General features: G+C 41.3%; 1 non-coding gene across 1 annotated transcript; it reads left to right on the top strand.

Annotated features, from left to right (window-relative positions):
* Positions 1–1,765: 1,765 nt before the first annotated feature.
* On the top strand, positions 1,766–1,884 carry LOC128027808 (5S ribosomal RNA). Its single transcript, XR_008186808.1, has one exon. It is a non-coding gene; the product is annotated as a 5S ribosomal RNA (ribosomal RNA).
* The last annotated feature ends 9,786 nt before the right edge of the window (positions 1,885–11,670 follow it).

The following is an 11,670-nucleotide window of genomic DNA, read 5'->3' as shown; positions in this document are numbered from 1 at the left end:
TAACTCTCATACTTACATTTCTGCTATTTCATAGTTTCGAATACTTGGTTATTATTCTAAAATCCAGGAAATACGAATATTCTTTGACTGGTATTGTGTTTGCATAGATGTGTGTTTTCTCATGTTCGGGGGTTGACAAAAAAAATTCTATGATTTAAACTCTTGAACAAATCCGGCCTTAGGTTCACAGATTTAAAACAAGCTATTGCTTAAAGAAAGTGCAAATAAGCACAAATCTCGAAGTAGGAATATTATTTTAAAAAGTCTCATTGAAATGACGGGTCCTGCCGTCCGTAAGAAAAGGTCCCGGAGTCATTTGAGCGCTTCTCCAATGTTTTGATTGACATCTGGCTTCCCATATAGAGTCTGTTGTTTGCTGACTCGGAGACAACGCATGATACCTGTCAGAGGATACAAAGATAAGACATCGCTCTACTTATCTCTACATACTTACATCAGGAATCTCTGGCACCTCTTCAAATTTCTTTGCTTTGTACTTGTCCGCCCCTTTATGAAAGTTGAGAAGGATGATGTCACACAACACTGTAGCCTGCAAAAATATACATATAGATCACATCAGTCAGATATTATGTGCCTAAAACCAGCAGTTTTGCCAGCATTAATGTGTGCCACAACTGTCTTACCAATCCCACTGAAGTGAAAGCTGCCACCAAATTAATCAGAAAGGGCACAGTGCTAAACTTGCCTGCCTGCGAATAAATAAGCAAAATGAGACACTCACAAGTCCATATGTCACATAAGCTGCTTTATAAACATTTAGGGCTATACAATCTACCCACATTGCCAGACACGATTATGTCAAAGCGGATGGCTTTAGCTTTATGAAGTGTTCGATACTCAGTCCCATCTTCGGACTGATAGTATTTAGCAAACCTGGAAAGGAGAAAAAGAAGATGCTGTTGCAGAAAAGAAGAATGATGCATGAGTATGTGTGTTAATGTGCTACCTAAAGTTATATCCTTTAGAGGCAACGCTGTTCTTAAAAGCAGCATCCAAGCGTGTGAAGAAGTAATTGGGATTGCAGTACATCACATTATAATCCAGATTACAGTTCCAGTTGATGTTAATTCCAATCTCTCCCCCCTGACACACAAAAAACACACACAACAAACAACACAACAACATTGTTAACTTCATATATACATATCATATATATCTATATGTATCATTTTCACCTTTGAAGACATGCTTGGGCATTCAAATGGAGGTTTAATCAGATTGAACTCATGTCTGGGGACAATTCTGTCCCAGAAGTAAAACCTCCCCATATACAGTGTCATTGTGTGTGTCACAAAACCTGTGCTAATATAAAGAAGACAATATGGCAAAAATATTGAATCAAAGATTTAGTGATCAATATAGCATAATGAGAGATTTACAAATGATTTAAAAGGTCGGTCATTATTATATATATATATATATATATATATATATATATATTTACCAGAAACACCAAATTAGGATTTTCAGCAAAGCAAAACAGTATATCAGTAATAAACACAGTTTCAAAAGCAGAGCCGTGCAGCGTAAACATGATTTTTGCGTGAAAGGCTTATTAACCTTCCAGTGTAAGACTAAAATTGCTGTCATGTCATTGATGGACATTAGAAAACAAAAAAGACATGAGCACTTGAGGGCTAAAGGAGGCTGTTTGTCTTGTAGCTGCAGCCCGGGACGTGTGTGAATACAGACCTCTCCGTGTACTTTATCTTCTTTAAATAGCTGATTTGTGGCTGTAGTTTTCGTTTACGGTCATACCACCCTGAACACGCCCGATCTCATCCGATCTCGGAAACTAAGCAGGGTCGGGCCTGGTTAGTACTTGGATGGGACACCGCCTGGGAATACCAGGTGCTGTAAGCTTTTGCCTATCATTCACTCATCAGCTAATGCACTTCTTCATTTCTCAGTATTGTAGGTTGTTCCCTTTATCATATTAAACGGCCTGCTTCTTTTATTTTCTTTCATTATGTTTTCTCTGTGGCTTCTGTCCGCTCTCTCAGCCGCTTCATTCTTCTTTCCTCCCCCAAGGGGCGATCGAGAAATTCTCCCATGAACCTCCAGGGGTTCACAAACCCCTATTTGAAAAGCCCTGGTCTAGGGGTTTCTTATGTTAAAGGGTTAGTTCACCCAAATAGCAAATTTATGTAATTAATAATTCACCCTCATGTCGTTCCAAACCCGTAAGACCTCCGTTTATCTTTGGAACACAGTTTAAGATATTTTAGATTTAGTCCGAGAGCTCTCAGTCCCTCCATTGAAGCTGTGTGTGCGGTATACTGTCCATGTCCAGAAAAGTAAAAAAAACATCATCAAAGTAGTCCATGTGACATCAGAGGGTCAGTTAGAATATTTTGAAGCATCGAAAATACATTTTGGTCCAAAAATAGCAAAAAAAACCCAGACTTTATTCAGCATTGTCTTCTCTTCCGTGTCTGTTGTGAGCGAGTTCAAAACACTGTAGTTTGTGATATCCGGTTCGCGAATGAATCATTCGATGTAAACAGATCTTTATGAACCAGTTCACCAAATGTAACTGAATTGTTTTAAACGGTTCGTGTCTCCTATACGCATTAATCCACAAATGACTTAAGCTGTTAACTTTTTTAATGTGGCTGACACTTCCTCTGAGTTCAAACAAACCAATATCCCGGAGTAATTAATGTACTCAAACAGTACACTGACTGAACTGCTGTGAAGAGAGAGCTGAAGATGAACACCGAGCCGAGCCAGATAATGACTTGTTCTCGAGTAAAGAACCGGTTGCATCGGTTTTCAGATCAGCAGTAGTTCTTTCGGACAGTTTTATTCAAAAAACCGGCTGAAGAAAACGGTTCACCGGTTCTTTTGCGCTCGAAGTAATGGCGTCATTGGCGTCAAACCTTCAGTTTACCCGCGCTCATAACATTTGCAAAGAATCAGTTCAGAATCAATCACCAAAAGAATCAGTTTGGTCTGCTTCACGCTGAATCACACATGCGCAGTATCATCAGCTCCTCGGCTCTCGAATTGGACGCGTCTGACAGAAACGGTTCTTGCCTCGAGAACGAGTCAGTCTGTTGTTCGTTATCTGGCTCGGCTCGGTGTTCATCTTCAGCTCTCTCTTCACAGCAGTTCAGCCAGTGTACTGTTTGAGTACATTAATTACTCCAATATATTTGTTTGTTTGAACTCAGAGGCAGTGTCAGCCACATTAAAAAGTTAACAGCTTAAGTCATTTGTGGATTAATGCTTATAGGAGACGCGAACCGTTTAAAACGATTCAGTTCGATTTGGTGAATTGGTTCAAAAAGATCTGGTTACATCAAATGATTCGTTCGCGAACCGGATATCACTAAACTGCTTTGTTTAGAGCTGTCTAAACAACAGACACGGAAGAGAAGACAATGCTGAATAAAGTCATAGTTTTTGCTATTTTTGGACCAAAATGTATTTTCGATGCATCAAAAAATTCTAACTGATCCTCTGATGTCACATGGACTACTTTGATGATGTTATTCTTACCTTTCTGGACATGGACAGTAGACCGTACACACAGCTTCAATGGAGGGACTGAGAGCTCTCGGACTAAATCTAAAATATCTTAAACTGTGTTCTGAAGATAAACCGAGGTCTTATTGGTTTGGAACGACATGAGGGTGAGATATTAATTACATAAATTTGCTATTTGGGTGAACTAACCCTTTAAGCTGATCTTGATGGCTCTGCGATAACTACTTTTTGGTTACAGAACAGACTGTTGTTGTGCGACACCATGCCAATCACGAGAAGACATTTTAACTTTGGCCGTCGATTAAATGAATGGTTGATTGTTTATCAAAAATAATGAAATGGATGTCTTTGTTAAACTGCAAATCTAATGAGTGATCAGATGAGAGTTAAAGCTGAATGGACCTACTTTGTCAGTAATGCTGTCGACACTTTGATTGATTTGTCTCAGGATGTCTCCCACTTTAAAAATCGGACAGAACGGATTGTCCACCGAGTCATAATGACAGCTCTGAATGTAAGACTTGTTTAGGATTGAAGGGAAATTGCCTCTGTGAAGGGAAGAGAGGGAACCAGTACATTAGTATGAAGCAATATTATAAATAATAATAATAATAATAATAATATTTTAGTTTTTATTATTCTGGGTATTTGAATTTCCTTTGTTTCAAAGGGAGAATATATTACTACAATTCAGGGGGCTTGTCCATTGATTAGATGAAATTTAGAAAAAAAATAAATGAATAAGAGAATGGCTTCTCACAACAGTAAGGTTTTTGATTCTAGTACAGATGAAACTCACCGAGTGACATTAAACAGAGGGAAGCGAATGCTGTTCTTGATGAAGATGGTGAAGTTCTCCACCTCTTTCATTGGCTTTCTAAGAGTGAGCAGATGAATGAATGCATCTAGCATTAAAACATGCTTAATCCAGTTTATTTTGGTTTAAAAGATAACTCCAAATTGTGTACAATTTCTGAATTACAAGTCCAAAAAAAACATCTTACTCTGAAACGTTGTCATCTTCTGCAGGACACCAGCCTTCAATTTCACACCATCCCTTTGTCTCATTATTATTGTTCAAGCATAGGCCTGTTATAATACCTGTAATAAAGGAGAGAAGCATCTTTAGCATTTTAATAAGCATTAGTAGATTTGATAGTGATGTCAGCCTCTGAAGACTAGAAGACAATGAACTCACCATTTCCTAAATTTGAGCCCAGTTTTTTCATGCAGTCATCATCAGTAGTGCATTTAAACTTATGATCAGTCTGACAAACGAGAGAAGAGTAGAGAGTGAGTGCTTGTGTTAAAATACATAAGAGAGCATATCAAGTCAGCCGTGGTTTATGTCACCTCAGGGCATCGTCCTTGCTTCTGGTTGGCTGTGATGACCATGCTGGTGATGACAGAGAACGAAGAACCACCCTAAAATAATGTGCAGAAATGTTCACCTCCCAAGACCAAGACTTTACAGAGAGGCAGGGCGAATGGTTTCATAATTCAGCATTGAGAAAAGTACATTTGCTGACCTGTGAGGGAGCTACATAGTCTGCTACGTCCATCACACGGTTGTTAAATCTGCCCAAGCCTTTCACTTTGGACATGACCGCAGATTCGATTCCCGTATCCCGCTGCTGATATCCTTTTTCATGCATAAACACCCAGCTGGAAATACAAACATGCACACATAACACCAACAAAAGCCATCAAGCATGTTCATTATTATGGTCATTAATAAAAAAAGAAGAAGAAAATACTTTTATGATTATTTGTTTGGCTAAAAAGATAATCTTCATGAATAATGAGCAGGCTAATATCAATTACAAGATGTACTTTATTCATATATTTATATTTTTTCATATAGATAGATAATTCTATTACATCATGATTGTCATGCATGAACACATTCATTTAGCAGATGGTTTTATCCAACGTGACACATATCGGTGATAAAATGTATAATGTACATACATTTTTCTTCATATTTTGTTAATTCTGGTGCACATACACCCATTTGCAACTCAATATAAACACATTTCATCCGTTCTATTAATTTGTAAGTTCCAGCTCATTATTTAAAACATTTACATTCACCATAATCAAAGTTGAACTACATCTTTTGCTCTTCAATGTCAAACAGCCCTTCACTTCATTTATTCACTGCAACTATAATATTTAAAACAAGTTTAAATTTATATTAGCAACGAGGAAATAATCAAAGCTTACCAGATGAAATACAGAATAATTAACAGCTGGACGACTCGGTTGATGATTCCTACAGACCAGCTCTTCACCACAACAGATTTGGCGGTTTCATAGACGAAGAAGTTAGCGATGAAGTGTGGGACTCTGTGAGCCATAGTAGAAGTGTGTTGTGTAGAAGTGCAAATCGAAGAGGCTTTGAGCTGAGATCCGCTGCAGGATAAACCAGTGTTCCTCACTATTGTGCATCTGCTGAGTGAAAGAACTAGAATAAAAACTTGACCACATTTTCCCTCCCCTTTTCGTGTTCTTGCCTTTCCTCTGTGGCCCCCAGGGGCCTTGACTATCCATTTCCCTAATAGCCCGCTCATTTGCTAATCTGTTTCTCTCTCTCTCTCTCTTTTTTTTTTTTTTTACAAACCAAACCTTTTATTAATATAAACACATTACTATGTGTAATTATAACAGATGATTTGTGAAAGTCAATGACTTTCGCCAATCCTTCAGCTCCACATGGGTCCTCCATCCCTCTGGCTCTGCCTTGGTCCTCATTCCCACTGGTCCTGGCTTCCGAATGCAACAAATCTTCCAGGTCCATCTTGTTCCTCCCATCTTTTGGCTTCACTCTGGTCTCCATTTTATCCGGGTCCACCTCATTTTTTCAATATCTCCATTCTGCTTGCTCCACCATGGTGTCCTACTCCTTGTGCACACCTGTTTGTTATAGTTCTCATTATTATGTGTATTTATAGCCCTATATTTCAGTTCTCTTTTGTCTGATATTTTCTTGAGTAAAAAAAAAAAAAGGCAATATGTTGCATTTTAGATCCCCACTTCATCTACTTCTGTGCTCGCAAAACCCTGACATTAAACCAGGTAAAAATATTGCATTAAGGTAACAGTTGGAGGTTATTACTTTTAACAGTGCATTTCATTTTAAGCATTTTAAAGGCAAAATGCTTGAAATGAAATGCACTGTCCAAATTTGAGAACGGCAATCAGTTACTGAACAAACACATAAAACACTGACTAACAGCAACTCAATAAGCACATAACAGTCCCATTTTGTTCAGATGTTTTTGGGTCCCATAGAAATATATGTGTAGTGTTTAACACTCGTTCAAGTCGCACAAATACAAAATTACAACCTCATTATTTAAACCACGTGAGCTGTTTGCCATTACACTGCGTTCCAAATTTACTGATTCACTGGTCTACTAGAACATTTCTGGAGTCATTTGCAAATTGTGTACGCTTAAAGTGAAGATCGCATTTCCTAATCACTAAAGTGAGCCCATTATGTTTGTGGTCAATTACGTCGTCGCGTCATCTCCAACTGGAAAGCTTTCAGAGAAGCGTCTTTAAGTGAACACAGCTTCCCATAAATTAGAGATGCCAGAGTCATGAACATCTTTAGCACTGACATTATCCACTCTCACACATGGCACAAAATGAATTATCCTTCAAAGAGGGCATACAGTGGCACCCAGCAGACAAAACAGCAGTGTGACAGAGGATAGGATAAGATGGATTGTTTTCTGTTCGATTTTATTTATATTTATATTTACTTTTATACACGCGTATTGGTAAATATATATTTTTTTACATATTATTTTAAATGGTTGAGATTGAGATTATTTAAAGGAGGACAGAAATATTACATTTCACTTTACATCGCACAAGCTATGAGACTCCACTCATCTCTCTCAACCCTCTATCATATTAAAAACCACAACTTCTTTTCATCTTCCCTTTGCTTCTGATAGACCACATTTGTTGACCATGAAAGTCTCATACTGTATTAAAAGCCACAAGATCTCATTGTAGGCCATTACTGGTACTTTATACCTCTGGTGGGGGATATTTACTTGCCTTTTAGTGCTAACAAAGCCCTTTTGCTTGAATTTGGAAAGAAAGGGCAATTGGTTGAGTCATCGTAGATGTTTGAGAGCAGGGCATGTGTCGAGACGATTCCTTAGGAACTTCGCAAGTGTGTTTATTAAGATCATAATGGGGTTTAATTTCCCCCAATTACAGGAGAAGCCACACTGAAAAGGGAGGAACAATCCTCAAACCTTTAGGCAGTTAAAAGATCTTTCTGGGTTCAATCTCTATCCACAGTTTATGTTACACACTGTTTTATAAATGAGTGTGATATATTTTTATAACTGCACTCTCACAAGCTAACTGTAATGAACCAGAACTCAACATAGTATCCATGATGCAGGCTTTATTATAAAGGCTCGTAATCGTACAGGCAATGGTCGTAACCAGCAATATCAACAGCGTGGGCTAAACAGAGAATCAAAACTAATAACAAGCAAGGGGTCGGTAGGCAGGCAGCAAAGGTACGTTAGAGACAACAGGCAAGATCGGTAACAGGAAATCAAACACGGGTAGTAACACTCAGAAATGACAGACACAGCAAATCAAGACTTCGCGTTTGAACTGTGGTGGAAGTCCAGCTTATATACACAGTCTTGATGACAATCACCTGTGCAGGTGATCAGAGTCCAAGGACTGGGCTTATGGGAAGTGTAGTGTCGTCAGTGTAAGTGAATGAATGGATGTGTGTGTGTGTCAGTATTCAGGTTAGGGTGCCCTCCGCTGGCCAACAGAGGGAATCACGGGGTTCGCCTCCGTGCGAGCAACACCTGGCGCGAGGAGGCATACAACGTCGGGGTCTACCACGGGGTCGAGGGGCCGGTTTACCAGGATGTAGACGCTGAAACTCATTGACAAGATTGGGGTCTAGGATGTCCTCCGAGTTTACCCACGAGCGTTCCTCTGGACCGTACCCCTCCCAGTCGACCAGATACTGTAGGATTCTACACCGACGTCTAGAATCAAGCAAATCCTGAACTTGGTAAGCCTCCTCACCCTCTATGATGATGGGTTGAGGGGCCTGTGCATGGGCCCTCCCCTCTCCCTCGTACATGAAAAGTAGGAGAGATACGATACGTGTTAGGCAGTGCCAACCGGAATGAAATTGGAGTTATCTGTCTAATGATTTGAAATCCTGACCATGGGAACATTGGTGGTTGGAATCCCAGCACACATTTAAAGGGGGTCAGACCCGTAGATGGCTTAATAAGGGAGTTTTGTGCGTATTCGGCCCATAGGAGACATCTCACCCAGTCCTCCTGCTTCTGGTTACAATAGGCTCTGAGGAAGCAGTTTAGCTCTTGGTTGAGCCTCTCCACCTGTCCGTTTGCTTGAGAGTGATACCCAGAGGTGAGGCTGACCATAATTGAGAGGTGAATTGCAGTCCTCGGTCTGACACAATGTCCTTGGGTAGGCCGTATAGTCTGAAGACCCAGTTGCATAGGTGTTCTGCCGTCTGGAGAGCGGTAGGTAGTTTGGGTAAAGGGATGAATCTGCAAGCCTTGGAGAACCGGTCTACGATGGTGAGTATGGTGGTGTAACCCTGTGAACTGGGAAGATCCGTAACAAAGTCAATGGCAATGTGTGACCAGGGTCATTGAGGAATGGGTAATGGTTGTAGGAGACCGGCGGGAGATTGTTTGGATGCCTTATTAATATTACAGTTATTGCATTGCTAGATGTAATTTGTTGTGTCCTTGTGGAGAGAGGTTCTCCAACTGGTTGATGGTGGCAAGTGATACCTGGTTGACCAGATGATGGATGGCAGTGGACTTGACTAATGACCTGGTCACGAAGATTCTCAGGAATGAAGATTTTGTCGGCTGGACAGGCTACTGGGTTCTCCTTTTGCTCCCTGTGTTGTTGAAGTAGAGTCATGATATCCCATTGAATGGGAGCAACCACCACCTGGAACGGTAGTATGGGTTCTGTAACAGATGGAATGTTCTCCTCCTCAAATTGATGTGACAGGGCATCTGCTTTAGTGTTCTTGGAGCCGGGTCGGTAGGTTACCGAGAAGTCGAATCGTGTGAAGAACAAGGACCATCTGGCTTGTTGTGGATTAAGGCGTTTGGCGGTGCGTAAGAATTCCAGGTTCTTGTGATCTGTTAGTACTGTGAACGGGTGTGTGGCTCCCTCTAGCCAGTGCCTGCACTCCTCAAAGGCGGCCTTCACGGCAAGGAGTTCCTGATCCCCAAAACTGTAGTTGCGCTCTACTAAGTTGAGTTTCCTAGAATAGAAAGCACATGGATGAAGTTTAGTGGCAGGATCTGGGCATTGTGACAGGATAGCTCCAATGCCTGTGTTGGATGCGTCCACCTCGACAATGAAGGGCAATGAGGGGTCAGGGTGACAGAGGATGGGCGCATTACTGAATCGTTGTTTCAGGGTTTGGAAAGCTTGGTGAGTGGAATCTGACCGTTGGAGTCGATGAGTTCCCTTTTTGACCAGTGAGGTGAGCGGAGCGACAACAGTGCTGAAGTTCCTAATGAGTCTTCTATAAAAGTTTGCGAATCCCAGAAATCATTGCAATTCCTTAAGGGTTGAGGGGTTCAGGCCAGTTGAGCATGGCGTTAACCTTCTTTTCGTCCATGGCTACCCCTCCGGGACTGATTATGTACCCTAGGAAAGTGGTGGAAGTTGTGTGGAACTCGCACTTCTCAGCCTTGGCGTATAACTGATATTGTATGAGGCGTTGGAGAACTGCTCGAACGTGTTGGACGTGTTCAGGAAGGGTGTTAGAGTAAATCAGGATATCATCGATGTACACAATCACAGATATGTTCAACATGTCTCTGAAAACCTCGTTAATAAATGATTGATACACAGATGGACTATTGGCTAGTCCGAACGGCATCACCAGATATTCATAGTGTCTAGTGGTGGTGGAGAAGGCTGTCTTCCATTCGTCTCCCTCCCTAATGCGGATGAGGTTGTAGGCGCATCTCACGTCCAGTTTGGTGTAGTATTGGGCGGTACGAAGTTGCTCGAGGGCTGAAGGAACCAAGGGGAGTGGGTATCTGAACTTTACTGTCATTTCATTTAGTCCGCGATAATCGATGCAGGGACGGAGGCCACCATCCTTCTTTTTGATGAAGAAGAACCCGGAGGTAAGGTGTTGGCTTGTCTCTTACTGAAGGCCTCCAGAAGATCTGCGTATTCCTCTGGCAGATCGGGAATGGGTTCTTGAACGGAAGTAAGTGACACGGAACAAACAGGAATAGGTTTGACCAGGGAAAGACAGTTCTGTTGACAGTAATTGCTCCACCTCACCACTTGACCCTCTCTCCATGAGATTTGGGGGTTATGAAGACGTAGCCAGGGTAATCCAAGAATAACGGGTGTATGAGATGTGGGGAGGATGTAGAATTGGATCCTCTCCTTGTGCAGTAAGCAAGCCGCCATTACGACTTTGCGGGTGAGGTGAGTGATGGATCCTGAACCCAGTGGTCGACCATCTATTGTTTCCACTGAGAGAGAGGTAGAGCATGGAATGAGTTGAATGTTACACCTCTGAGCTAACTCTTCAGAAATGAAATTGCCTGCAGCTCCGTAATCGAGTAAGGCAGAGGTGAAACTTGTCTGTCATTAAAGGGGGGGTGAAATGCTATTTCATGCATACTGAGTTTTTTACACTGTTAAAGAGTTGGATTCCCATGCTAAACATGGACAAAGTTAAAAAAATTAAGTTGTACGTTCGAAGGAGTATTTCTGTTCCAAAAATACTCCTTCCGGTTTGTCACAAGTTTCTTTCGAGTATGGCTCTGTGTGACGTTAGATGGAGCAGAATTTCCTTATATGGGTCCTGAGGGCACGTCTGCCGGAAGAGCGCGCGTTAACGTATAGCACAGCACTGAGAGCACAACAGACTTCACTGATCAGAGCGAGAGCGTCGCGAAATGTCACAAAAGGAGTGTGTTTTTGGTTGCCAGGGCAAGACAACCCTGCACAGATCACCAAGAGAGAAACAGCATCAAGGGACCAGTGGATGGAGTTTATTTTTACAAAGCATCAACGGAGTTGTGCAAGTGTTTGTGTTTGTTCCCTGCATTTCGAAGATGCTTGTTTTAC

Source organism: Carassius gibelio, chromosome A14, assembly GCF_023724105.1.
Source record: "Carassius gibelio isolate Cgi1373 ecotype wild population from Czech Republic chromosome A14, carGib1.2-hapl.c, whole genome shotgun sequence".
NCBI lineage: Eukaryota > Metazoa > Chordata > Actinopteri > Cypriniformes > Cyprinidae > Carassius > Carassius gibelio.
Note: the sequence above shows the minus strand (reverse complement) of the source record. Positions and strands in the feature narration are given on the sequence as shown.